This window comes from Sciurus carolinensis, chromosome 17, assembly GCF_902686445.1.
Source record: "Sciurus carolinensis chromosome 17, mSciCar1.2, whole genome shotgun sequence".
NCBI classification, from domain to species: domain Eukaryota; kingdom Metazoa; phylum Chordata; class Mammalia; order Rodentia; family Sciuridae; genus Sciurus; species Sciurus carolinensis.
Window position 1 is genome coordinate 62,626,577 of NC_062229.1, and position 27,601 is coordinate 62,654,177.

At 47.4% G+C, this 27,601-nt stretch overlaps 1 protein-coding gene and 1 pseudogene across 1 annotated transcript in view; one reads left to right on the forward strand and one right to left on the reverse strand.

Annotated features, from left to right (window-relative positions):
- Window positions 1–27,601, forward strand: part of Atxn7 (ataxin 7) — a 293,750-nt gene that overhangs the window by 87,079 nt on the left and 179,070 nt on the right.
- LOC124968923 (ataxin-7-like) lies at window positions 1,277–27,464 on the reverse strand (annotated as a pseudogene).

Genomic DNA, 27,601 nt, shown 5'->3' on the forward strand with positions numbered 1-27,601 from the left:
TCACCCTGTGTCCAGCTGCTCTGTGTTCTTAGGGGGAGGGCCTTTGGTCTGGTTCAGGAGCTGTGGTGTTGCAATCACCAGTTAAAAGGTCCCAGCTAGTTCCCCAACTCCAGCGACGCCCTCCTGAGCAATGCTGTCTCACTACAGTAAGCTTCCTTTTGGGGTGGGGTACCACAGAAAATACCCTGGAGGGTTCCAAAAGCCTCAGGAAGATGACACCATTAACCCAAGGAAGGAGGGCACATTGAGGAAACACGACATGCCCACAGGTACCCCCTGAACGGGAATGCATGCACACTCTTACTCCACCTGTTTGGGGGTCTGCTCCCTGGCCACCTGCATCTAGAGGAATGTCTGTAGTCCTAGGGGAGAGGGGGCACACCATGCTGGGAGCAGTGGATGCGGAAATAAGGCTTAGCCCCAGGACAGTATCTGCAGAGAAAAATGGGGGCGATCCCTCAGAAGTACATCCTAATGGTTTCACTTTTAAAAGGCAATTCTTAGAAAACAGATGGGGTAGGACCATCAGCCCAACCTGACAGACTGTTTCACATGAAAACTTCATAAGAAAATCGCATCTCTTTGGAAATCTTGGAAAAAGATGACTTTTCTCTCCCTATTTTGATTTTACCTTTCCCAACCCCACCCCCAATTTGGTTTTCCATTATCAAAACTAGTTTGCATTTTCTTTTTCGCTTTTTAAAAATCATGTAGAATTGCTTCTGTACCATGAAAAGTAAGCCTCCAGTAGGGTTTATACTTGCTGTTGGGTCATCAATGACTTCAAACCATTTTGTAAGTTTGAAATTTCACACAGCTTCTTATCCCAAATTACTTGCAAACAGCTGAGCTATGGAGACATGAAGCCTGGTGCCATCGTCCTTATGCTAGTCCTGGAACATCGCTATGGAAACCTAAAGCCAGATTCCTTTTTGCAGAGGGGCACTCAGGGCACAGTTTCTCTCCTGGAGAGCCTCCAATCTCCAGTTAAGGTGCCTACATGCTGGAGACTGACCTCCAGAAGACGGCGTTTAAAAAAAAGAAAAAATTAAAGTTGGGTTGAGGGGCAGAAAAAGAGAAACCAGCAGGGAGAGGGAGGAGGGAGAAAAGTCTACAGTAACACTCTTGCCGAAACATTCTTTTGCCCAGCCAATCTACTCGAAGAGTGGCTCCATGATATACTGCAAGTTAGAAAATAAAACAAAAACTTCTCACAGATTGCTAGCAAGCAGTCCAGAGCACTTTAACACTGATAAAAGTAATCAGGTGACTGAACTCGACCCAGTGTCCTTTATGAGTACTCACTGCTACAGACACAGCTTCAGGGAAATCCTCACTCAAACAACAGGCTGGCGGGTTACCCTTGAGGCCCATAGGAGGTGGGGAAGAGACTCAAAGGCATGGTGGAGTCCAGAGTGCTGAGTGGAGGTGTAATTTGTCTTCAAAAGTGTTCGGGTTATTCCTCCCTGTGCTGTTTTCAGGTGTCAGGGGCGTGTCTTTGGCTTTCAAAACAGAGGGGGTGGGAAAACGAGAGGTAAGTAAGTGTCTGGACACTGTGCCCCCTGATTCTAAACAAGAACATTCCACAGACCACAGGCCACTAATGTTCACTGGCTGCTGGGACAATGAGCCACACAGCTGGCCTTAGCTCAGAAGACTTCGCTGTCCCTGGGAAAGACCACTCTCAAGGCCTACTCTCAGGAAACTGGCTGAGGGACGCAGGTCTGGGTTTCCAGCCTAGAGAAAGGTTCTCATGTTTGTCTTTTGATTTTATTTTCTCATTTTGTCCTTAAAGGAATCCCAGGTGAACTGGGCCAGTACACAGGTGTGACAGCTCACGCCCAAGGCTGCCTGGGTCTGTGTGGGGCCAGAGGGGTCTCTGGCCCTCCCAGGGCTGCTTGAGGCCTTGAGAGAGGCATGAACAGACCTGGGGAGTGTCCCCAAGGCTGCCGGCACATCCACCTCAGTCCTCTTCACAGGCAGCTTAGTACTGTTTTAAAATCAGCTCCATGAGAAGCAGCAATTTGCAAGTTCCACTTTTCTAAGAGTGGCCATCTTTAATGCATGGTGGGTTCATGGGTCTCTCTGAGATTCTCATGAATGCTACAGGGTCCCTCCTGCAGAGAAGTGAATGCAGAAATGACATTTCTTGGGGTTCACTCCTCTGATCTCTAGCCATGGGGCCCCTAGGATTCCTGCAGTATAAGGAAAGTATTCCGTGGCACAGAGTTAAGGCCTTCTCAAACATGATCTTTGGCTGAAAATGATTCTAAGAAAAGAGACCACAGTTAGATGGTCTGTGCCATGGTTTGTGGTAAAAGAGGTAATAAACCGGCAGGCAGGTTGTGAGCCAAGCCTGGCCAACAGTCATGTGGGCCACTCTACATTTCAAAACGTTATTTAGCTTTACAAAAATGGCCAAATTTCTATGCCAGTTCAGACTCGCAGTTTCTCTTTGAAATGGGTTAGCATGTCTGGGAGCAGCTGCTCCACTGAGGTGGGCCACCCTGCCTGCCACCATGAGAGCACCAAGGTCCACACCCCCATCTAAATGAAGACCCGGTATGCTCAGGAATTTTCACCTGAGATGACAATACAACTCCTCCTGCCAGGGCCACAGTCCATGGGGACACTGCAGCCAAGGGAGGGTTTAAGGGAATGTCTCATGCTGTCCTGCTCCTCATGAATGATGAGGAGGAGTGACAAACAGGAAGGGAAAGCAGTTCTCATCTGCCCAGGAGCCCCCCACCAGCTCAAGAGAGCCAGATGACACAAGGCCATGATTTAAGCAGCTACTTAAGTTCTCACTGTTGGCCCCAGGCCTCCAGCACGGCTCATCCCCCCAAATGCTGGAGGGAGTCATGCAGTGAGAAGCACCTTGGCACTGATTGACAAAAGTTCTACCCTGTCACCTAAGCTTGGAAGGCAAACAAAGGAGGAAAAACAAAGAAGAGACTCACATTTTAAGTCAGGGTTCTGGGGTGCTGTGACTGAGATTCCTCTTCGTAAGCAGGGTGAGGAGATATCCTGATGAATGAAATAATAAGTGGAGAGATAAGCTGGAAGTTAGAGCAACAAAAGCTGGAAGAAACTGCTCCAGGAGAGGTGGAGTGGCCAGGAGACAGCAGCGCTGGGCACGAGGTCATGGAGAGAGACAGCACAAGAGAGTAGTGGTTAACTTGGAATCCGACACCCCTCGCCACTCTGAGCGGACCCCCAGCTCCATTTCTTTCTGTTAAACTGCGATGCGGTTCTAGTCCTCAGCCATGGCCATGCTGACTCCTGGTTTTCTGCCTCCCTCTAAAACAGGGAGGAGAAAATATGGGGTGAATTTTAACCAGAGTATCTGAAACTGCTCCAGGTCACAAATATCACAAGCACTTCCTTTGGAAGTCTCAGAGCATCCCTCTCGGTTGGTCTGCCCTCAGCCTGGTTTTCTGCAGAGGGACATGCTGGAGGGTCTCCCTCGCTCTGGACAGGGCCGCCCCCGTCCTCCATGGGTCCAGCTCCAGCTCCGCTCTGCCCTATCTGCTGACACACTGCATGGTGCCCTCCTACAGGAGTACCTCCCACAGACACCAGAAGTTCCATGGAGCAGCCTCTCACAGCCCACAGGCCACCGGCTCTTGCCTCTTAACATGACACGATGAGGCTGGATACATTGACAGGCCAATCCACCCACCCCGGGGGGATGCTGGGCCATGCCGCAGTGCGCACCCTACCTGGTGGAGGAGGAAATTGTTCGACAGTCCTTGTGCCCCTGGGATGGTGCCCGCGTGCTTCATGTGGACGTTGTTCATGGCTGGCAGTTTGGCGACCTTGGTGGGTTTGCTGCCGCCACCACCAGAGCCCGGGGAGCACTTCCTCTTCTTTCCTATGAGCCTGTCCAGGGGGCTGTGCGAGAGCGGGAAGCTGCTGTGTGAGTTGACGGGCAGTTCGCTGGACTTGTGGACGAAGGGACCAAGGAAGAGTGTGGTGTCCCCACTGTTTACCATCACACTCATCCTCTTGATGGACTCTGCAGGGCTCCCATTCAGGTGGCCCCTTCCTGACTGCTCATGCCGGAGGACCATGGTGGGCGCTCTGTTCACCACGCAGTCGAGGCTGATGCTGTGGGGAGATGTCACCACTGACGGGTAGGGAGGGCCGGGGCGAGCCACACAGTTCTTTCTAAAAGACTCCATGGAATGAGAAGAGGAGGAGGAGGAGGAGGAGGAGGAGGCATGGGCCAACAGCGGGGAGCTGTTTTTGCGTTTCTTTCCAGAGCCACCGCTGGCACTGCTACTGGCATTGTGACAGTCAGTGCTGTCACCAGAAGACTCCTTGGGCCTTAAAGTTTTGCTGGATTTCAACTTCTGAGGTTTCCTGGATATGGGGGAGGAGGGGACTGAGGAGAGACCAGAGGGTGTGGAAGGGGATGAGGATGAAGAGGACACTTGTCTGGATTGCATACTGCACACAGGATCCAATGCCCCGGAGGTGGCCGGCTGTGCATTCACTGTGGTTCAATGAGCTGGTACTGATTTGCTAATTGGGGAAACACAGGTGGACGAGAGCAGTACTGGGGATGCAGAGACGGTGGCTGCAGTGAGATAGCTGATCCCACACTGTGACGTCGGCACAGAGTTTGTCTGGTGAGGAACACGTGCAGAGACAGGTAACATGGTGCTGGGTACTGGTGGGATTTTCCTGAAAAAAGGAGAGGGCAAGTGTGTGACACTGGCCAGAGCCACTCATGGACACTCAAAGACACCAAGCAATCCACCGCCAGCAGAGCGGTCACCCCGACACACAGCCAGGCCTGTCACTCGTCCTTCCAATTCTTCCATGCCCTCCTGGGGCTCCAGGGATAACACACGTGCATGCCCCACCTGTCCTACTGCCTGGCTTCACACCATCCACTCCCATCCCCAGTCACCCATCTCTTGAGTATTCCATGACACAGGACCCTCTGTGTCCTCTGCTGCTCCACATCACCCTCTCTGCTTCAGCTAAGCATGGCTCTCAGGAACTCCGTCCTGGGCGTCCTGACTTGTGCTTACATGGACCTGTTCCCAGACTTTCTAAGACTGCAAGTCACTAACTCCTTTGCAGAAGGAGCAACTCACAGCTTATTTACCATGGGAGCCCTAGCCCTGGAATGCAGAAGGCACTCAGTAAACATGGAGGGATTCTAGAAAGAATGAGGGGGAAAAAGAAGGCCATTGCCAGTTAACAGCAGCAGCTAGGTTGTAACTACTGGCCCAAATATTGTCCAAGGGATGCAGCCTTGAAACCTCAGAGTTGTTCAGTCATAGTGTGGTAACAACTTCTGGGTAAGCTGTGTTGGGGGTGGGGCTGTGCAGACAGGCAGACTAGGGAGGACTTGCTTTTATTTAGCTCAATTTTTAAATGTGATTGCACAAATATTTCCATAAACCCTATGACAAAATTAAAGTAGGTGACAGCCTGGTGCAGTGGTGTGCAGCTGTAGTCCCAGTTACCTGGAAGGTGAAGGTAGAAGTATCACTAGAGTCCTGGACTGTGGGATCAGCCTGGGCAACGTAGCAAGAACCATCTCTTAAAACCAAACAATAAAAACTGAGGGAACAGAAAAGAAGGGCCTGACTGGAGGACCAGGGTCACAAAGAACCAAGTCCAGAGGCAGCCCTGGCTGGTGCCCTCCCACCCCTACTCTGTCTCCAAGATAGGGAGCTGTGCAGTGCTTCCCAGATGCCTTCTAAACAGATTCTCAGTAAAGGAATGCCCAGGGCAAGTGCTTGCACCTGCTTTAAAAACCCCATTCCAGAGTGCAGCTCTGGCCTCCAGTCAGAACTTCTCTTTTTTTTGTGGGGCTGGGGATTTGAACCCAGGGCCTTGTCAGTCAGTCAGAGCATCTCAATTCTGGCTGCAAGCAGTGGGCAGACAGCAATGTCTAGAAGGTTCCAGCCTCTCAAACAGGACAAGCATCAGCACTACCAGAGGGAGCTGTTGGAAATGCTGAGTACCTGGGTCCTGGCCCAGAGGACATGGGCAGAATCTGTACCCAGCAGAGCCACAGGTCATTCTGGGGTAAGCATAAATGAAGCTCGGGTACTGTAGTTTGCTGGGTGCAGTGACTTCTTGTGGCTAACAGGTGGCTGACTAAGCTGGGGTCTGAGGACCAGGCTGTCTGGAATAAAGTTCTGGGAAAAGGAAAGGCTTCCACTAGGGTGAGGATGTGGTTCTCTCCAAACAACTGCCACAAGGTCCTCTAAAGAAGGTTCTTTTTTTTTATTGTAAACAAATGGGATACATGTTGTTTCTGTGCTTGTACATGGCGTAAAGGCATACCATTTGTGTAATCATAAATTTACATAGGGTAATGTTGTTTGATTCATTCTGCCATTCTTTTCCTTCCCCCCCACCCCTCCCACCCCTCGCCTCCATCTATACAATCCTTCCTTCCTCCATTCCTGCCCCCCTCCCTAAACCCAACTCCAACCCCAACACTAACCCTTCCCACCCCCCATTATGTGTCATCATCCACTTATTAGCGATATCATTCTTCCTTTGGTTTTTTGAGATTGGCTTATCTCACTTAGCATGATATTCTCCAGTTTCATCCATTTGCCTGCAAATGCCATAATTTTATCATTCTTTATGGCTGAGTAATATTCCATTGTATATATATACCACATTTTCTTTATCCATTCATCAATTGAAGGACATCTAGGTTGGTTCCACAATCTGGCTATTGTGAACTGAGCAGCTATGAACATTGATGTGGCTGTATCTCTGTAATATGCTGATTTTAAGTCCTTTGGGTATAGGCCAAGGAGTGGGATAGCTGGGTCAAATGGTGGTTCCATTCCAAGTTTTCTAAGGAATCTCCACACTGCTTTCCAGAGTGGCTGCATTAGTTTGCAGCCCCACCAGCAATGTAAGAGTGTACCTTTCTCCCCACATCCTCGCCAACACCTGTTGTTGCTTGTATTCTTGATAATTGCCATTCTAATTGGGGTGAGATGGAATCTTAGGGTGGTTTTGATTTGCATTTCTCTTATTACTAGAGATGTTGAACATTTTTCCATATGTTTGTTGATTGCTTGTATATCTTCTTCTGTGAAGTGTCTATTCATTTCCTTAGCCCATTTGTCAGTTGGATTATTTACATTCTTGGTGTAGAGTTTTTTGAGTTCTTTATAGATTCTGGAGATTAGCGCTCTATCTGAAGTATGATTGGCAAAGATTTTCTCCCACTCTGTAGGCTCTTTCTTCGCATTGCTGATAGTTTCCTTTGCTGAGAGAAAGCTTTTTAGTTTGAATCTATCCCAGTTATTAATTCTTGCTTTTATTTCTTGTGCTATGGGAGTCCTGTTGAGGAAGTCTGGTCCTAAGCCGACATGTTGAAGCTCTGGAACTACTTTTTCTTCTATAAGATGCAAGGTCTCTGGTCTGCTTCTGAGATCCATAATCCATTTTGAGTTTAGTTTTGTGCATGGTGAGAGATATGGGTTTAGTTTCATTCTGTTGCATATGGATTTCCAATTCTCCCAGCACCATTTGTTGAAGAGGCTATCTTTTCTCCATTGCATATTTTTGGCCCCTTTGTCTAGTATGAGCAAATTGTATTTATTTGGGTTTGAGTCCATGTCCTCTATTCTGTGCCATTGATCCAACTTTCTATTTTGGTACCAATACCATGCCATTTTTGTTACTATTGCTTTGTAGTAGTGTTGAAGATCTGGTATTGCGATACCCCCTGCTTCACTCTTTCTGCCAAGGATTGCTTTAGCTATTCTGGGTTTTTTATTCTTCCAGATGAATTTCATAATTGCTTGCTCTATTTCTGTAAGGTACATCATTGGGATTTTAATTGGAATTGCATTGAATCTGTATAGAACTTTTGGTAGTATGGCCATTTTGACAATATTAATTCTTCCTATCCAAGAACATGGGAGATCTTTCCATCTTCTAAGGTTTTCTTGAATTTCTTTCTTTAGTGTTCTGTAGTTCTCATTGTAGAGGTCTTTCACCTCTTTTGTGAGATTGATTCCCAAATACTTTACTTTTTTCGAAGCTATTGTGAATGGGGTAGTTTTTCTAATTTCTCTTTCTGAAGATTCATCACTTATGTATAAAAATGCCTTAGATTTATGTGCATTGATCTTATATCCCGCTACTTTACTGAATTCACTTATGAGATCTAAAAGTTTTCTGGTGGAATTTCCTGGTTCCTCTAAGTATACCATCATATCATCAGCAAATAGGGATAGTTTGAGTTCTTCTTTTCCTATTCGTATCCCTTTAATTTCTTTGGTCTGTCTAATTGCTCTGGCTAGAGTTTCAAGGACGATATTGAATAGAAGTGGTGAAAGAGGGCATCCCTGCCTTGTTCCAGTTTTTAGAGGGAATGCTTTCAGTTTTTCACCATTTAGAATGATATTAGCCATGGGTTTAGCGTAGATGGCCTTTACAATGTTAAGGAATGTTCCCACTATCCCTATTTTTTCTAGTGTTTTGAGCATGAAGGGGTGCTGTATTTTATCAAATGCTTTTTCTGCATCTATCGAAATTATCATGTGATTCTTGACTTTAAGTCTATTGATATGGTGAATTACATTTATTGATTTCCTGATGTTGAACCAACCTTGCATCCCTGGGATGAAACCCACTTGATCATGGTGCACTATCTTTTTAATATGTTTTTGTATATGATTTGCTAAAATTTTGTTTAGAATTTTTGCGTCGATGTTCATTAAGGATATTGGTCTGAAATTTTCTTTCCTTGATGTGTCTCTATCTGGTTTAGGAATCAGGGTAATATTGGCTTCATAGAATGAGTTTGGGAGAGTTCCCTCCTCTTCTATTTTCTGGAATACTTTGAGAAGTATTGGAATGAGCTCTTCTTTAAAAGTTTTGTAGAATTCAGCTGAGAATCCATCTGGTCCTGGACTTTTCTTTGGTGGAAGGCTTTTGATGACTTCTTCTATTTCATTACTTGAAATTGGTCTATTTAAATTGTGTATGTCCCCCTCGTTCAGTTTAGGCAATTCATATGTCTCTAGAAACCTGTTGATGTCTTCGAAATTTTCTATTTTGTTGGAGTATAGATTTTCAAAATAGCTTCTAATTATATTTTGTATTTCAGTCGTGTCTGTTGTGATATTTCTTTGTTCATTCCGAATTTTGGTGATTTGGGTTTTCTCTTGTCTCCTCTTTGTTAGTGTGGCTAAAGGTTTATCAATTTTGTTTATTTTTTTGAAGAACCAACTATTTATTTTGTCAATTTTTTGTATTGTTTCTTTCGTTTCAATTTCGTTGATTTCAGCTCTCAGTTTAACTATTTCCTGTCTTCTACTACTTTTGGTGTTGGTCTGTTCTTCTTTTTCTAGGGCTTTGAGCTGTAGTGTTAGGTCATTTAATTTTTGAGTTTTACTTCTTTTATTAAATGCACTCCATGAAATAAATCTTCCTCTAAGTACTGCTTTCATAGTGTCCCAGAGATTTTGATATGAGGTTTCTTTGTTCTCATTTACCTCTAAGAATTTTTTAATTTCCTTCCTAATATCTTCTGTTATCCATTCATCATATAGTAGCATATTGTTTAATCTCCAGGTGTTGGAGTAGTTTCTGTTTTTTACTCTTTCATTAATTTGTAACTTCAATCCATTATGATCTGATAGAATACAAGGTAGTGTCTCTATCTTCTTGTATTTGCTGACATTAGCTTTGTGGCATAATATATGGTCTATTTTAGAGAAGGATCCATGTGCTGCTGAGAAGAAAGTGTTTTCACTCTTGGTTGGATGGTATATTCTATAAATGTCTGTTAAGTCTAAATTATTGATTGTGTTATTGAGATCTATGGTTTCTTTGTTCAATTTTTGTTTGGAAGATCTGTCCAGTGGTGAAAGAGGCGTGTTAAAATCACCTAGTATTATTGTGTTATGGTCTATTTGGTTTCTAAAATTGAGAAGGATTTGTTTAACATACATGGATGAGCCACTGTTTGGGGCATAGATGTTCATGATTGTTATATCTTGCTGATTTATGCTTCCTTTAAGCAGTATGAAATGTCCTTCTTTATCCCTTCTGACTAACATTGGCTTGAAGTCCACATTATCTGAAATGAGGATGGATAATCCAGCTTTTTTGCTGAGTCCATGTGCATGGTATGTTTTTCCCCATCCTTTCACCTTTAGTCTATGGGTGTCTCTTTCTATGAGGTGAGTCTCTTGCAGGCAACATATTGTTGGATCTTTCTTTTTAATCCAATCTGCCAGTCTATGTCTTTTGATTGATGAATTCAGGCCATTAACATTCAGGGTTATTATTGAGATATGATTTGTATTCCCAGTCATTTGGTTCATATTTAAAATTTTTGACACATCTTGGTTCCTCCTTTATTTGACATTTCCTTTAGGATAATTCCTCCCTTTGCTGATTTGCTTTGCTTTTTATCTCTTCCTCATGAAATATTTTGCTGAGAATGTTCTGTAATGCTGGCTTTCTTTTTGTAAATTCTTTTAGCTTTTGTTTATCATGGAATGATTTTATTTCATCGTCAAATTTGAAGGTAAGTTTTGCTGGGTATAAGATTTTTGGTTGGCATCCATTTTCTTTCAGAGCTTGAAAAATGTTGTTCCAGGCCCTTCTAGCTTCTAGGGTCTGGATTGAAAAATCTGCTGATATCAATATTGGCTTCCCCCTGAATGTAATTTGGTTCTTTTCTCTCACAGCCTTTAAAATTCTGTCTTTATTTTGTATGTTAGGTATTTTCATTATAATGTGCCTTGGTGTGGGTCTGTTGTAATTTTGTGTATTTGGAGTCCTATAAGCCTCTTGGACTTTATTTTCCATTTCATTCTTCAGATTTGGGAAATTTTCTGATATTATTTCTTCAAATAGATTGTTCATTCCTTTGGTTTGTTTCTCTAAGCCTTCCTCAATCCCAATAATTCTCAAATTTGGCCTTTTCATAATATCCCATAGTTCTTGGAGATTCTGTTCATGATTTCTCACCATCTTCTCTGTTTGTTCAACTTTGTTTTTGAGGTTAAATATTTTGTCTTCAATATCTGAAGTTCTGTCTTCCAGCTGTTCTATCCTATTGGTTATACTTTCTATGGAGTTCTTAATTTGGTTTATTGTTTTCTTCATTTCAAGGATTTCTGTTTCTTTTTTTTTTTTCAATATCTCTAACTCTTTATTGAAATGATCTTTTGCCTCCTGAATTTGCTCTGTTAACTGTCGATTGGTGCAATCATTGAATGCCTGCATTTGCTCTTTCATCTCATCGTTTGCTTCCCTAATCATTTTAATTATGTACATTCTGAACTCCCTTTCTGTCATTTCTTCTGTCATGCTGTCGTTGGATTTTATTGATGTAACATCTAGATTTGTTTGGGGCATTTTCTTCCCTAGTTTTCTCATATTGTTCAGAAATCAGTGGGTTATTAAGATATTGCAGATTTCCTCTATCAACTTAAAATGTCCCTGAAGATTGCTAGTATATCCCCTCTTATCCTTCAGTAGCCTGAAGTCTTGGAGGAGGTTGATAATGCAGAGCTCCACGAAGAAGCTGCCTCTCTAGGGGTGGTGACCCTCAGGTGGCGTATAATCCCTGCTAGTGCACAGAGGTGCCTCCACTTGTTGACCAATGGTCATCCAATGGGGAACTAGACTGCGGGCTGAGGCAACGCCTGTTTGTGCCTGTGTCTCTGGTTTTACCGTCCCTGTGAGTCTCCCCTGGCCGGGAAGACTCACTCGGTGGGGACGTCTCGCTGGTCAGTTGCCCTCCTATAGGTTCCCCTCTATCTACAACTACCGCCTGGCCTGGGCTGTCTTCCTCTGCAACAATCCCAGGGGCCCGGACCAATGTCCTGGGCCTGGGAGCCTCACCCTTCGCAGGCGAGTCTCCTTAGGCTGCCTCTCCCAGAGAATCTGCCCGGCGCCCTGGAAACTTGGCTCCGCCCCTAGGCGTGTGTCTGTGCGGCTCTTCCAGCAAGAAGCCACCTAGCTCCTGGGACCCTGCTCTGCACCAATCACCTGGCTATGCAGCCCCTCCTCTGAGCCACCACCTGGAGCCCTGTACAATAGCTCTGAGACCCAGAGACCCGCCACACACCTCCTCCTTCGGACAGCCGCCCAGTTTCTGACGCAGTCACTAGGAGTCCAAGCAACTCACTTTGTGTCTCCTCCTCCCGCCAACCACCCGTAGCCCTAGGCAGTCACTCCAAGTCCAAGTGACCCGCCCTGTTCCTCCTCCTCCTCCTTGGGGTAGCCCCCCGGGTGTTCAGGAGCAGTGGCTCCGAGACCAAGTGGCTCACCATGCTCCTCCTCCAGGCAGGCCACCGGTGTTCAGGAGCGCTCGCTCTGAGTTCAAACAGCTCACCACGCAGCTCCTCCTCTGGCAACCTCCTGTGGCTCTGATGCAGTCACTCCTAGACCAAGCGACCCACCGGGCTTCTCCTCTTCCTCCGGGCAACCCCCCAGTGTTCAGAAGTGGTCATTCTGGGTCTAAACAGCTCGCCATGCAGCTCCTCCTCAGGCAGCTGCCCGGGGCCCCAGTGGTTGCTCGAGTCCAAGCGCTGTGCTGAGCCGCCTCCTCTACGATGATCCCAGTTGTCCATGTTTACTGCTCCAGCGGAGGGAGGGGTGTCTCGCCGAGCAACTCCACTTCACAAATTCCCTGCGTTCCGGGGGTACCGCCCCATCCGGGACGCCTCCCCAACAGGAGAGGCTAACCCGGCAGCTTTGAGTTGGTCCCAAGTCTCTCACTATCTCCTCTTTTGAATCTTGCATCCTGGAGCAACGTGAAATGCAGCCACCCTCTAGTCCGCCTTCTTGGCCCCTCTTTCCTAAAGAAGGTTCTTATGCAGTACTTCATGACCTTCCATATACAGCAGAAGCAAAGTAAGAATATGCAGTGATCTTGACTTGTGTTTGCACAAATCAGCTCTATAAAGGTGTGTAAGAACTAATAAAAATTGTGGGGTGGGTGGAAAATAGGAGGGCAGGGACAAGGGGACAGCCTTTTCACTGTGTATGCCTCCTCATATTCAATCTTTGTTTTAAAGCCATGTGAATGCATTCCCAATTCACATGGTTAAAAAGCAAACAAATATGCTTTGCAAGCTACACAGCCCCCTCTGAGGGATGTGAGTCATGGTCCCACATAGAGAGAGGGCAGGTGGCCCACAGCATGCAGAGGAGATCAGAATGACTGTCTGGGCTAGGGCCATGCTCAGAAGGGCTGGTTTACTTCTGAGGCTCCACAGACTGCAGATGGCTGGGATCACTCAGTCCCACCTCCACTCACCCTCAAATTTACCCCAGTGATTAGCAAGTAAGGGGCCAAGAAGAGAGCTGCTCCAACAGGAATCTCCCTGGAAGGAAGTAGGATGCGACCAGGACCACTGTGTCCCAGAGTGCCTCAAAGGAGCCACCTGGGAAGAGCAGAACTCCCCACAGCCAATCTCAGGGGCTGCCCTGAAATCAGGCCCTGGGGGCTGGGAACCTGCTCCAAGTCTATATGTCAGTTCTGAGCTGAGCCTCTCACCTGTCACTCTGCACTGACTTTTAAGACCAGAGGTCACATCAGTAGAAAGGGACTGCGTATTCCTCCCAAGAGCAAGTGACAAGGGCCTCCAACAGCAACAGCCCAAGTAGGCAGTGAGTCCACCACATGACCCCTCCAGCATTTTCAAGAGTCCAGAGCACATTTTCAAGAGTCTTCAAAGGCAGGAGGAACCCAAAATGCCTGACCCCAGCCTCCGGCCCTGCTGTGGCAAGCACAGCAGAGGGTCTCCACAGGCCCCACTGCACCGAGACCCTCTGAGTAGTCTGGACAAATGAAACGCTGAGCCCTCAGGGGTGCTCGGTGTGCCAAAACTAAAAAAAAAACATGAATCTGCCACTGGCTGGGGTGATTTTCTTCAGAAGGAAGCAAACGGGAAACGGGAAAGCAGAGCAGCCCTGCTCATGACCTGCTCTTCCAAGAGAGCAACGGGATGCTCTCTAGCCAAAGCCACGGGGGTGCCAAGGTCTCTGACTGGCTTCCTCCTGCCTCACTAGGAAACCAAGGCAAGGAGGCAAATGGACGCACTGGCAGAGCCAGTTCGGCAAGGCACTAGCCAATGACGCCCAAATGGTGGGTCTGGGATACCCAATGACTCCTTTAGCAAAGTTCTATATATTCATCAAAGCAGAGGCCACTGAACACCAGTTGCCCAAAATGTTCCTCTAAGACAGGTTCCCAGGTCCAAAGAGCAAAGGAGACTCCACGTGCCTCGTGGAGTATACAGAGCACAGTGCTTGTTAAAGACTCTGGGAAGTCCTGCAGGAATGATAACAATTTTACCTCAGGAAAGGCTGGATTAGACCTTTCAGGCCACAGAACCCTCCATTCTTTAAAATCCCATTTGGGAAACACGCAAGAACATAACACAAAATGTCTTTAGATGCGAATCTGAAGGCACAGCTCCTCTGTCTAAGGCCTTCAAGGATTTCCCACTGCAGGCAAAGCCACTGTCTGTTGGCCCTGCTGGTGTCTCAGTTCTCGTCTGGCAGAACGTTCATTACTATTATTTCTCAGTCTTCTGACTAGAGACCCTCACACACCTGGCTCCTCCTACCTGGACCCCATTCCTCCCCTTGCCCCGTGGCTGCTCTCTGATTCATCCATCTCAGGTCAAGGGCCGCCTCTTCCCTGAACCCCCCAGGTCTGTTTTTCCCCATCCTCTGTCTTTGGAAACCAAGTGCCTCTAGGTCCAAATTCTCACTCTACCACTAAAGTGCTGTGTGACCTTGTATTTCATTTTAATTTGCTAAAAAAATAGGGATCATCACAGTCACCTGCCAAGAACATGGAAAACACATATGTTCAACAAGTGCCCGGCGCACAGCAAGCTCCACATGCCTCACCTGCCCAGCCTCACCCTGACGACAAGCTGCCACCCATTTTCCTGCTAACTGATTTTTGTCTCCCCCAACTCCCAACTAAACCATGATCTTGGCAAAGCATCCATCCGCCTGCCTTGAACCCTGGCACCCAGGGCAATATGTGGCCACTGAATGAGTGAGTGCTGCGTGACCAGGTGCCTTCTCAGGGTGGCCAGGACCATGTTTTCATTTAGACAGTCGGTCACAGAGGCCATCTGGGAAAGCGGGAGACATGCAGGGTGAGCTGCCCCCTGGCCATCTGCCTCACGCTCACTTCCACAGCTGTGCTTTCAGATGCTTCTCCACCATGAGGTTGAGGGCACAGCGGAGCCGATTCCACCTGGAGTCAAACACATAATACCCTCTTCCGATCTGCCAGCTCCCAAATGTGCAAAACTGAAAGAGAGAACACAGTGTGTGCTTGCCACCTCAGGCGCAGCCGCCGCCAGGTCTCTCTCTCCTTCAACAAAGGAGCTAATCGGGAAGACAGCCGACCCTGACACCAGAGGCCATGAAGCATGTGGTGACATGCCTGCCTGAGTGTCTGGGAAGAGGGAGGGCAGAAGATGCTCCCGACAGTGCTGGCCACCTTGGGGCACCCTGCCCGCAGCTCACACCTGGCCATGTCCCACACCTCTGGCATGCCAAGGCCCTGGCATGCCCCCTGCAGTGCCCTGTCCATGCCACGTGGGGAGGCTCGATGGGTGGGTTCGGAACTTACAGATGCTGGCTGAGGATGGTGACCTGAATAATGACAGTCCAGTTTTTCAACAGACTCTTCTTTGTCATCACCTTTTCCCACCTCACTGGATAACTGTAAAGTTGGCTCAGTGGCAGGCAGGGGAGGGTGTGGAGACTCATGGACTTGAGGAGGGTCAACGGGGGCACTCCCACCTTGCTGAGCAGGGCAGAGGCCTGGGGAGCAGGAAGAGCAGCACAGATCAGATCACACCCGGGATCCGTTCCCTTTCTAGAGACAGCGTGCCCAGGCCACCTGAGGGCTGGGGCTCCACCAGTCCTGGCCAGTGAGCAGAACACCTCTCCCCTCACCTGCCTGCCTGCAGCAAGCCCAGTCCCCTGCCAGATGTGACAACTTCTCCCCAAAGAAGGGGAACACATGTGGGATCTAGGAGAACTGATCCCTCCCTGTTCCTCTTCAATTTCAAATGAACTTAGGTTAAGGTAATGAATGAAATAGCCAGCCAGTGCTCACAACCACCCAGGAGGGACAGCACAGTTAGCATCCCCACTTTATGAGGGTACCCTGGAGCCTGGTGATCGGGGCGGCACCGAGCGACAACTGCCCAGTGCTTCTGGAATCACACCTGCTTTTTTTTTCCCTAATGGAAAACTTCAATATGAAGATGGCCAAAGGAAGGACTTACTAAGGAGTCCTGATGACTTGGGGAGACCCCTTGGACTGCTCCTCCAGGGTGTTACTGAGAAACCACAGGACTGTCACTGGGAGGGGCTCCAGCACACATGGGGACATGGCGAGGGAGGGACTGCACCCTTGCGCAACAACTGCACAGACTGGACATGGGGGCAGAAGGTTGAGCAGCAGCAGAAGCCCAGGCTGTCACCTACCTGACCAGAAGCCCTGCTGCCAATGGCCAAACCACCAGCATGGACCCTCCTCCTCCTCCCTGCCTCTGCCTTATATCTGGAAAAGGGGTCCAAGGTCCTTCCACTTCAACTTGGCTACACACACAAGCACACACACTCCCCAGGACCGTCCCTCAGGTATGTGTGTGACAGGTTAAAACTTGCTTTAGCCCACTGCTTATCATGCTGCTAATGTACCTCCTCTACACTAGGACAATGTCCCAGATGAGTAAACCAAGAGCCACGCTGATGAATGGATGCTGTGGACCCTCGGGCCTGGTGCCTGTCTCCGTGGCTGTACTCTGCAAGAAGCCAGAGACCTATGGGAAACCACTGTCAAAGCCTGGTGAAATACTCCACCAGAAACCTGTGGGCAAGGACCAACTTCAGCCCTGCCCTATGGGGTTAAGAGACACCTTGAGGAAGCGCAGAGCAGATCATTCCAGCTCTTCAGCACTGCTTGCACCTGCAACTAAGAGAAGCCCTGGCTGGACTACCTGATGGCCTGGACACTGTTTATCTCTCACAGTAAGCCTCTCCATGGTGAGCCCACTGTATTTTCCCTGGCATGGTGGCTATAGGACTTTCCCAGTGTTCCCAGCCTGTCCCTGAGGGGTGTGCATGGTCAGGAGGGCTTGGCTTACCTTGGAAGACTGGGGGTGTGAGGTTAGGTTTGCTAGCTACGGAAGGCTTTGATTCAGAAGGAATCACTCCATGAGCGTTTTGGTGCAGCTCCTGCGACGATCTAGCAGGGGTGGGATGCGGGTCCCTGAGAGGCAGCGGTTGTGGCTGAGAGTCCGGATGGTGCATGGATTCTTTTACCCTGGTTTTGTTTTTGTGCTTGGCTAATAACTCATCAAATCATTTTCTTCTACCCTGAACAGCCCTCCACTGGGTTAAGGAATGTGTCTGGAAGACTCAGAAGAAAAAAAATACAGAAACTGAGGAATCACAACAATAACTTTGATATGTCACATGTCCCCAAAAGTCACTCTCTTTGAAAAGCAATCTGTACCATTAGCACAGTTGAAGACTGCTCAACCTGTGATAAGATGAAAAAAAAAAAAAAACCAAGAGCAGAATCTTTCTTAGCTGGACTAAAGCACACAGTCTAGACCCTAACTGGAGGAGACTGGGAATGCTACTTCCATCCAACTGAAGGAGACACGTTAGCTGGGTCACCTGCTATGTAACTAGTGGCCAACAGGAAACGCAGAAGACAGGTGCTCATGTTTTGTTACCGTGAGAGCAATTTATTTAAGAGGCTCTTAACTCTGTTAAAAGGTCCGACTTTCAACCATTTAAAACCCCACATGCTAATGAAGGGAAGAAACAATGACCCATGAAACATGCACTACAGTGTTCCCTTAGAAACCGCAGAGTGCCAGAGCTGAACGACTGCTTCCTTCTCCAAGGAGAAAGCCTGTGGAGGCAGAGCGGGTTGAGGCTCTCTGGAGACAGGGACCGCGGCTGCCGGGGAAGACCCACACAAGAGGAGACGCCAGCAGCCATCCCTGCGGGCAGCGTCCCAGTTCAGAACTGGGAAAGGGGTGCCCTCAGGGAGGACAGCCAAGGGACGGCCGCTGCCTTTCAAAGGCAACCAACCAGCATCAACCTGTGACTGAAGCACCTTGTAAAAATTTGTGCACTGAATGATTTGATAATTACCAACACTCTACAAATCTAAGGTCACAGAAGCCTAGTCCTGTTCCCAGCAGAAGACAAAGCTCTTTGTGCAACTGTGAGGTGGCCACAGTTGGCAACACTCAGGGGCAGTCAAGTTCAATCACTGTGAAATGACTTCGCAGGTCAAAATTCATGAACTTCTAGGGTCACGGTCTATAAACAGGCAGGGGACACTAAGCCCAGGAAAGGATAGAACTTCGCTGACGACAGAGGCCCCTAGTCACGTACCCATGAACAAGTGACTTCACCTACATCTCCTCCTCTCACACTATAAAATACTTCAAGGGACACTTCACAGCTTCCACACCCACATGCTCTAGAAATGTGTTGCTCTGTGGCTGACAGAGCAGGTTGGGAAGAACTTGGGGGATTATACTTCAAACATCCATCTGAAATGCCACAATCCAACCTAGTGCCTTACTAGACACACTGCAAAACACGTCCACCCAGAACCTGAACAGGCACGGATAAATGTGCTAAGCTTCTTTTTAAAATCTTTATTGTCCTCTAGTATGTAACACATCCACAGCAAAGTAACCTGAATGGGGAAAAGAAACCTGTTTTTACTCAGTGCTGTATCAGCACCTAGAACAGTGCCTGCTATTTAACAAATGCTTCAATCAAAGAGTATGTAAAACTAAGGGTCTTTGCTGGGCACAGTGATCCATTGCCCTAATCCCAGGGGTTTGAGAGGCTGAGACCAGAGGATTGCAAGTTCAAAGCCAGCCTCAGCAACTTATCCAGGCCCTAAGCAACTTGGTGTCTCATGATAAAAAACAGAAATGGCTGGGGATGTGGCTCAGTGGTAAAGCACCCCTGGAATCAAACCCTGATACAAAAAAAAAAAAAAGGCCCTCTAATACATACTGAAGGACTGAATGACATACGCTGACATACGCTTTCCCTGGTCCACTGGTTCACCTGCCTGCCTTTCCAGACACATGTATGCAGCTCTCCTCGTTTCTGAATGTTCTGTGCTGCTTAGCAAATTCAAGTTGAGTGAAGAAAGTAGGTAGACAATGCTGTCCCAGCTCAGGTTGAGGGGCAGGCAGGATTTCTACTGGGCTCTGAAGAATGTTCCAGATACAGACCTGACAACGCCGCCTGCACCCCGACCACTGGAATGCTTCAGTGGGCTGACGGAGCTGCACAGGGAAGATCGACACTCTAAGACCTTGGCTCCCTGCTCTGCGGTGTTGCCTGCCTCTTCTTCCTCCTCCTGTTCAGCTTCCAGCCTGCCTCTCCAGCTCTGGGGGCTGTGCTTGGCCTGCAGATCCCACCTGTCTCCTCTGCCCCACCTCTCCCATGCCTCTCGCATGGACAAGTCAGCGTGACCAAGCCCGGCTCTCACTGTGGTCCCTTTGCATAAGGCAGCAGTGGACTCCACACTAGAGGCTCTCGGTCACCCATCTTCATCTCTGGCCTTAGACTGAGCTCCACAAGGACAGTAGCACGCCTTGGCACACCTTGTTCCCGTGAAGCCCCAGGCCCTCTGGGATCCAGAACAAGACCTGTGCTGGTGCGGGGATGGAATGCCAAGTTTCCTGGTGATGGAGGGAACAAAGCTGAAGGCCCAGTGGACATCAAGCAGGCTGTTAGGCAGATGAGGAGGGAGGAAGGACAGGTGGATGAAAGGGGATGAGCAAAGGGAGTGAGCGGCAGCGATGCGCCCCCTCCTGGTGAGATGGGCAGCAACTTAGGGCATTTGCGGGAGGGGCACACAGGCGTGCTCAGTCCTCCACAGTCAACTGCTTCAGGCCACATTGAAGCGAAGAAGGGGAGAAGAGCTGACCAGAGAATGACGGAAGGAAGTCAAGGCACCCCGTGCAAGGGCAGGTGGGACCAGGACCTGCGTTTCCTGCCAACTCCATGCTAAACGCACAACAAGGCAGGCTGAAGAGGAAGACCGGAGCGAGGGCAAGTGCAGCACCAGGTCACCTGTGTCAGCACTACACTTACCAGAGCAGAAGAGGAGCACATGGTGTCTGAAAGAAGACAGCAGGAAATGCACATCCAAAGTCAGGAGGCATGGGAAGAGGGGAACAAAGCTCCCCTCTTTTGCCAATCCCACTTCTGGTGCTTGTCCAAAAGAAATGAACTGAAGACATGTGAGCATGTCCATAAGTTCACCACAGCACTATTTATAATACCTTGTTCTGAACAGGGTAAAAGTCCATTGACAGATAAGTGAATGAAGAAAAAGGTAAATACGAGGAATGGAATATTAGCCAGTCCTCAAAAAGGAGCTCCTGCCATTGCAGCAGCCCAGATGGGTCCTGGGGACATTAAACAGAGAGAAATAAGACAGTCACACAAACACAAACACAAACACTTCATGACTCCACTTACATGCGGTATGTGAACTAGCCAAATTCACAGAAACAAAGAATAGAATGGTGGTTTCCAGGGACCATGAGGAAAGGGAAATGGGGAATTACCTATGGAGTGGCAGAAAACTCCAGTTAAGCAAGAAAATGAGTGCAGGAACCAGCAGTAGGACAATGACGCGCCACACACTTAGCAATACTGCTAAAAGAGAGTGACGTCAAGGGTTCTCACAATGGAAAAGAGTTCCAAAGAAAAAGAAAGAACACACTTTGATTCACCATCAAGTTTCATAGCTAACTTAAAAAGAATATCCCGGGGTGAGAGATGGGGCTCAGTGGCAGAGTGCTTACCTAGCATGCGTGAGGCCCTGCGTTCCATCACCAGCACTGCAAAAACAAGAGCAAACAAACAAACAGAGCAGAACATCCTGGATAAAGAAAGCAAGCCTAGGCGAACACAGGCACCACCTCTGAGCAATCCTGCTGTTGAGAGCCAGGCAGACAGGAAGAGGGAGAAGGAGCCGGCCAGTTGGAATCATGGTGTGGGAGAGGGCTGGTGCATTATTCCACAAATTCCCTTATGTATAGATGAAACCATGACACAATTTCACACAGGCCATATGGCTAGATTCAAAAATGAAAGCAACAGCACACTACAGTATGTGTTCAGTTTAGTGTCCCAGGAAAGGCACAAGCTATTTGTTCTGGGGTAGGAGTTTTTCACCCACAGATCTGAGGACAGACTTGGGTTAGGGGTGTCCATTAACCTGAGACAGAATGCAAAGTGTACATGTGTACTTTTCCCCTCCCTGGGAAGAAGGTCTATGGTTTTTTTTTTTTCTTTTGGTTTTAATTGGGCATTTAAAGCTTCCTTTCCCCCAAATGGTTTAGAACCTCTGTTTTAAGAGAAAATGTACACATTGAAATTAAGCTAGAAATTTAAATTAAGATCACCTGAAAGTAAAATTAAAAATAGACCAACAATTTTATTAATTTTGAGCAGGAACTTCTATGACTCCCCCCTTCCCTGAACAAAAAATGTTAGATTATACACATAAAAGCAGTGATTCTTAATACTACCTGAACTCCTGAAGTACAGCTGGGGACACTCCAGACAAACACACTTCAAGAGAGAGGCTCGCTCGTGCGCGGAGCCCATGGAAGCCAGCCCAGGAGGTCAGCCCTTTCCCTCCAGCAAGCACGCCCCTTCCTTACTGGCACACTGGCATTTGAAAGGAAAAAAGGAAACCTTCAGAAGACACAGGAAGAACATTTTCTTAGCTTATATAAAAATTAGATTACATTTTACCTAGTACTTTTGAAAAACTAGAAAGTAAGACAATCTCAAAGTCACAGATTTTTAAAAAGCAGTTCTTCAAGTGTGTACCATGGCACACACATTTTAAGGAACTGATATATGTGCAAAGAAAACTTCTGGACTTGTAGTCTGTGCATTGTAAACCAGAACAAGGAGCAGCCTCTGGTTTCACATTTCTATGTAGAAATACTAAGTCCCCCAAAACAACAGACTGACTGGGAAAGGACGCTATTCCCCAGGACACAGAACTCACTGAAAACAAAACCTCTCTTGAGAGTACAATTCCCATCACATGCTCTGCCCTTTGCCAACTTGAACTCTTTCCTTGGAACCAAGTTATGTCCTCATTGACACAACCCAGGACAGTTCACAGAGCATCAGTTACCCTGGGCCTAAGAGACTGAGGGACAGCGTGGCCCTCTCAGGCCACGCAATCACCAGAGGCATCAGCTCTGACTGCAGGAAGCCACCTACCTTGCACGTCAAAGACCTGGTGCAGGGCTTCTTGGTGTCAAGATCAATGACCCCACAGTGGATGTCAGGATTAAACTCTCTTTCTGTTGAAAGCATACAGACATTAAAATGGGCTCACAAAATACCCCTTCATTTATTTTGCAAATTAGAAAACAGGAGAGATCTCAAGATGGACAAATTATAGCTGGAATGAAATCCACTATGTTGATACCCACAAAGACATGTGAGCACCACATAGCAGCAGCATCACTAGCACACCACGACTGTATGAGATCACAGGAAAGAGACTGTTACCCAGCATCACCAAGTTAACACACTCAGAAGCAGCACTAGAAAGCTGTCACTTCACCCACATGTGCACACACCCTGTGCATGCATATATGCATGCACACTTGCAAGTGGCATTTTAAAAGCAAGAATGAGCCAGGCATGGTGGCACACGCCTGTAATTCCAGAGATACGGGAGGCTGAGGTAGGAGGATTGCAAGTTCAAGACCAGCCTCAACAACTCAGTCGGGACCTAAGCAACTCAGTGAGACCCTGTCTCAAAATAAAACACAAAAGGGGCTGGGGATGTGCCTCAGTGGTTAAGCACCCCTGAGTCCAATCCCTGGTACCAAAAGAAAAGCAAGAGCAAGAGGACACACATGCTGCCTAGGGGACTTCCTTCTAGGGCTGAGGTGGACCAATAGTACATGCAGTAGTTCCCTGGGTCCCTGTGAGTGCCCATTTGATACACAGAAACACTACTGAGAGAGAGTGGGAAATTACCTGATAATCTCTTATTTTTAAACTTCCTGTTATTGGAACTGTCTTCGGATTTCCAGAGCGGGTGGTTCAGGAAGCCCTTTGCCATTCAATCTGTCCAGGCGAAGGCAAGGTTTGCTTTGGTATTGAGGGGCAGTTAAGGCCAGGCTTGACTGAGGAACTCACAGTAGTAGGACAGGTCGGCCCCACTGCAGGTTTCAGTAGTGTGTCATCCATCTTCGGATAGATCTTCTCCACTTTCACAGATGGCGTCATGCTGCAGGAGGAGGAAGCGAGTGAACACCAGCGCCTGAGTGACGGCAGCCCCAGAGGGAGGAGGCAGAGCCAGGGTCGGCTGAGCCCTGCACAGCACCAGCCCACAGAAGGCACCTTTAGAATTTTGTAAGAACTCCCCAGAAAACCCAGTAACATTCACTCTCATCCAGTCCATAAGCCCTTTTGGAGAAGCAAAAGGCCCAGAGAACCTATATGTTTTCATTTCAGAAAAATTTTACACATGGTCCTATAAGAGACTTGGATCCAACACCCAAAGCAAATTCTGCAAGAAGGAAAATCTGACAAGGTCTAAAATGACCAAAGTCTATGTGCAGAGCCCTTAGAGAATATTTTGGGTCACTAAAGGTTTATGAGGACTCAAACACAATGCCAAGCACACATGTCTATCAACACAATGCCAAAACAAGGTTCCCTGCTTCTGTCATTGATTAACATTCGATGTATGAGTTCTCCACTTCCTGATGGGAGGTTTCCATGGCAGGGGCATTAGAGCACTGGCCCCTGGGTTGAGGGTGGTGAGCACTGAGGGCCTGTCCCATGATAAAGCCCTGGCTACTCCTGCAATCTCATCAACACTGTCACCTTCCTTGGTGAAAATGGTGATGCTGAGGATCCTAAAAGCTGGCCGGCCCCTCTGAAGCCCTAGCTCCACGTGAAGATCTCTGCAGGGGGTCAGTGCTCCAACAGCTGTTAAGTTGGCAAGTGACTTGGGCATTGCACTGGAATTTTCTCTGGCTTTCAGACAGCTCCAGAAGCAAAAGACAAGCTTGCTGTATTGGATTTGTGACAGAGGAGCAGGGGCTGGGGGCTTAGCAACCAGGACAAAGAGCCCCAAACAGCTACACCTGGAACAGCCTGAGAGTAGCTGAGACCCTGCAAGATTTTGTGGCCTCTCCTGGCTGGCGAGGTCCTCAAGCAGTAGCAGGTATTAGGTCCTGTCCTGCGATTAACCAAGTTATCAGGCCTTGGGACTGAGCTGGGTGGCATACCCTGCAAAGGAAGCCATGCCAGGGGAAAGCAAGTACCCATTCATTAACGGTCTCTTAGGGGCCAGAGACAGTGCTGTGCTTGACAGATATTAACTAGAATCCCTTGGTGCCTGGAGGCTGTTACTCTTAGATGCTGAAATAGTGCCTTGCACACAGTCCTCAAGGAGGAAGTGACAGAGTGGGATGTGAGAAGACCTTGGGTCTTCTCAGCCAAGGCCCTCAAGTTCAGTTTCTTCCTCCTTAAGTGGAACATGGGGATAACAATGGGAACCATTCTGCTAAGATACTGGGATCATTAAATGACATAGTACATGGAGCTGCTTCAGTACCTGGGACACGTAAAGGATCAACGAGTAAGCACCATCATCATTTTATTGCTATCACTACTCTGAAAGTCTCCTAAGGCACAATGGGGAACAAAAGGGCCAGCCACACATAGTTAATTGCCCCCTGTGTGGCTGGTCCCATGGCTTCTGGAACCTCATACCACTGCACATAGGCATCCTTGCAGCAGGACGCTTTTAGAAGCCCTCAGGGCCATACTCACATTCTACCATGGGGGACTCTACTTGGCTAGAGGGGATGCATTGGCCTGGTGTTCCCCATGAGCTGCAGTTTCTCTTTGGGCAATTTCAATGACTTGGAACTTGAGGAGAACGTGCTAAGAGCCCCTCCGCTGGAAGAATGACTGATTCCACTTGCACTGTCTCCTTTGCTTTTGGACAGAGAAGGGAAGAAGGAAAATACTGAAGTGGGAGGAATGGCCATAGAAGGCTTGCTGGATGAGCTATGTCTTCTTTCTGGAAGGAAAACAGAAGGAAAAAAATAAAGACACCATGTTTCAGACAAATCTCACATGGAATGGGAAGCATTCACGTTTAAGTTAAAACATATGCTATGGAGTCAAAATATGCTAAGCACAGCAGCTTTCAGAAAGGGCTTATCCAGGCCCCACACTTATTTAGTGTTCTAGGAACCAGCCCTCTTGTTGCCAAAGCATCTCGGCATAAAGATATTTATCACACCCATTAGAAATTAAACACCCATTCTAAGCAAGCATACTGCCTTTGGGGTTTTCTAGGCTGGAAATGAACCTCATTAGCTCCAACCTGGATTCAGGGAGAGGAAAATACTTCACCCAACTTCAGAGCTCTAGCAATTGACACTGCATGGAATTCTTTCCTCCTTTGTAGCCTAGCACTTCTCTAATTTTCAAAATAGCAGAATCTTCAGAAACAGATTGTACCTTTTTTCTCCCCGTCACTACCCACCAGCATATGACACCAAATAAGCACCAAATAAAGGGTGCTTAGGGTTATCTTATTGTTCCTTAAGAATCTGTGTGGAAATTTTCCAGTGAATCATTTCACTCCCCTCGCTTTTAAATAATCTCACTTGACTACAGATGGCATAGCTCTGGTTCACACCACTGGGATGCCAAAGGCACAAGACGAAAATACCATAAATAGCTAGGCATGTTTTTTTTTTTTTTTTTAAACCAGGAAGTAATTCACAGTTAAGTACAGACTATAAAAGTTGAACTGAGAATAAATTTATCTGTGGGGCAATCAAATTTTTTTCAGAGTAAGGCCTAATCAAGAGCTGCTGATAAATGTTACCAATGAAAACAGATTAATTATTTGGTAAATTCATTTACTGGAGACACTGTGATGGCTGCTTGGTGGAAGCCTTTGATTAAACTCTAAATTTAAAATCACACAGTTGCCTAACTCAGCTTCAAATGTCTGCGACCCAACACTGACTTATCACGACAGGGGAGTTGTGTGAGTACCTGACACATGGAAGCATGCTGGGACAAGGACTACAAGAAGAATTTAAATGGCTTGTTTCCAAAGGCCATCTTTCAGGAGCCCAGAGCCTCCTGGAAGGATAGTCTGGCAATGCTTAAAAGGTTCTCAAGTGCCTGCTCCTCACCAGGACAGACATATAGCATCTACAAATTCAAATGAGCCAACTCGGCCACAGGAAGGCTATATTCCAGTTAGAAAGGCTAAACTGACGGTGATTCAGAAATGCCTCTTGCTGAGCAGGCCAGATGAAAGTGTGTAAGGAAGGAAAAACTGAAGTGACTATGCCAAATTTGTTGTCTGAGGTGAGTTTGTTTTCATCCGATTTGTTAGAAATTTAGTTTTTGGTTTCTTTTTTCCTGTGATTCCAAAATGCTCAGAACATACTTCCAAGCTTTAGCATTTGTCAGCCACAACCGTAAACATCTTTATAGCTTTACCACGTGCCCAGGATGGACTGAGCCTCCCTCGGCCTCCTCTCTCATCTTCCTCTGTAAGGCAGGCCACAGAACAGGCCTCCAGTTGACATCTGTAAGACTCAGACGGCTTTCCTTGTGCAAGGAGTGATTTCCAAACAGCCCTGACAGTGCTTCTCAACCTAGGTCACACACTGGAATGACCCACAGAGCTTGCCTGCATCCCTCCCTCGAGGACTGTGACTTAATTGGTTTGGGGTGTGGCCTGAGCATCTGGACGTGAACAAGCTTCTCCCGGTGAGTCTCCCGTGCAGCCAAGGTTGGACTCTTCCCCTGGATGAGGCTGTTGCCTTGAGAATGATTAACCGTGGCTGAGCAAGTCCACATCTCACAGCTGGGGAACCCCGGGCACACAGGACTATGCACGAGGGCCTGCCGCTACTTCTCCTTAACTAGTGCTTTCCAAATTGCCATCTCCTGCAAACCGTTTGCATCATTCTTAGCAAAGAAATGTAAAAATACTATTTGTTTTTACTCGACAGACTGATTTTCAACACTATCATTCCCACCTCCTTCACCTAATTCTATCCTATTTCTAATGGAGACATTCTTGGTATCTTGGCAAGTCTTGAAGTCTACATATGGAACTTCATAATGATTAACAGGCCTGGCCCCCACCACTGAGTCACCAGTAGCGCCACTCTACTCCAGACCACTTGAACCCTACTCCCACTATTCCAGATGGGCTCCAAAGTAAAGCAGAGTACCTCCACCCTTGGCTGAGCTGTTCCTCAAGGCAAGGTATCCATGAAATGACAGGTTTAACACACTCATTATGTTTTTCTGATAAACACTAAAATAACAATATTAAAATTAAAATACCCACCCATGGTTACCCACAAAAAGCAATTTTCATTCCCCAGGTATACTATTATGATAAAGAGGGAAGAAGAATGTATATGGGACTAATATCTAAACAAGCGGCCCCTGTCTTAGTTCCTCTCTTAGGGAGAATAGGTATAGCGGG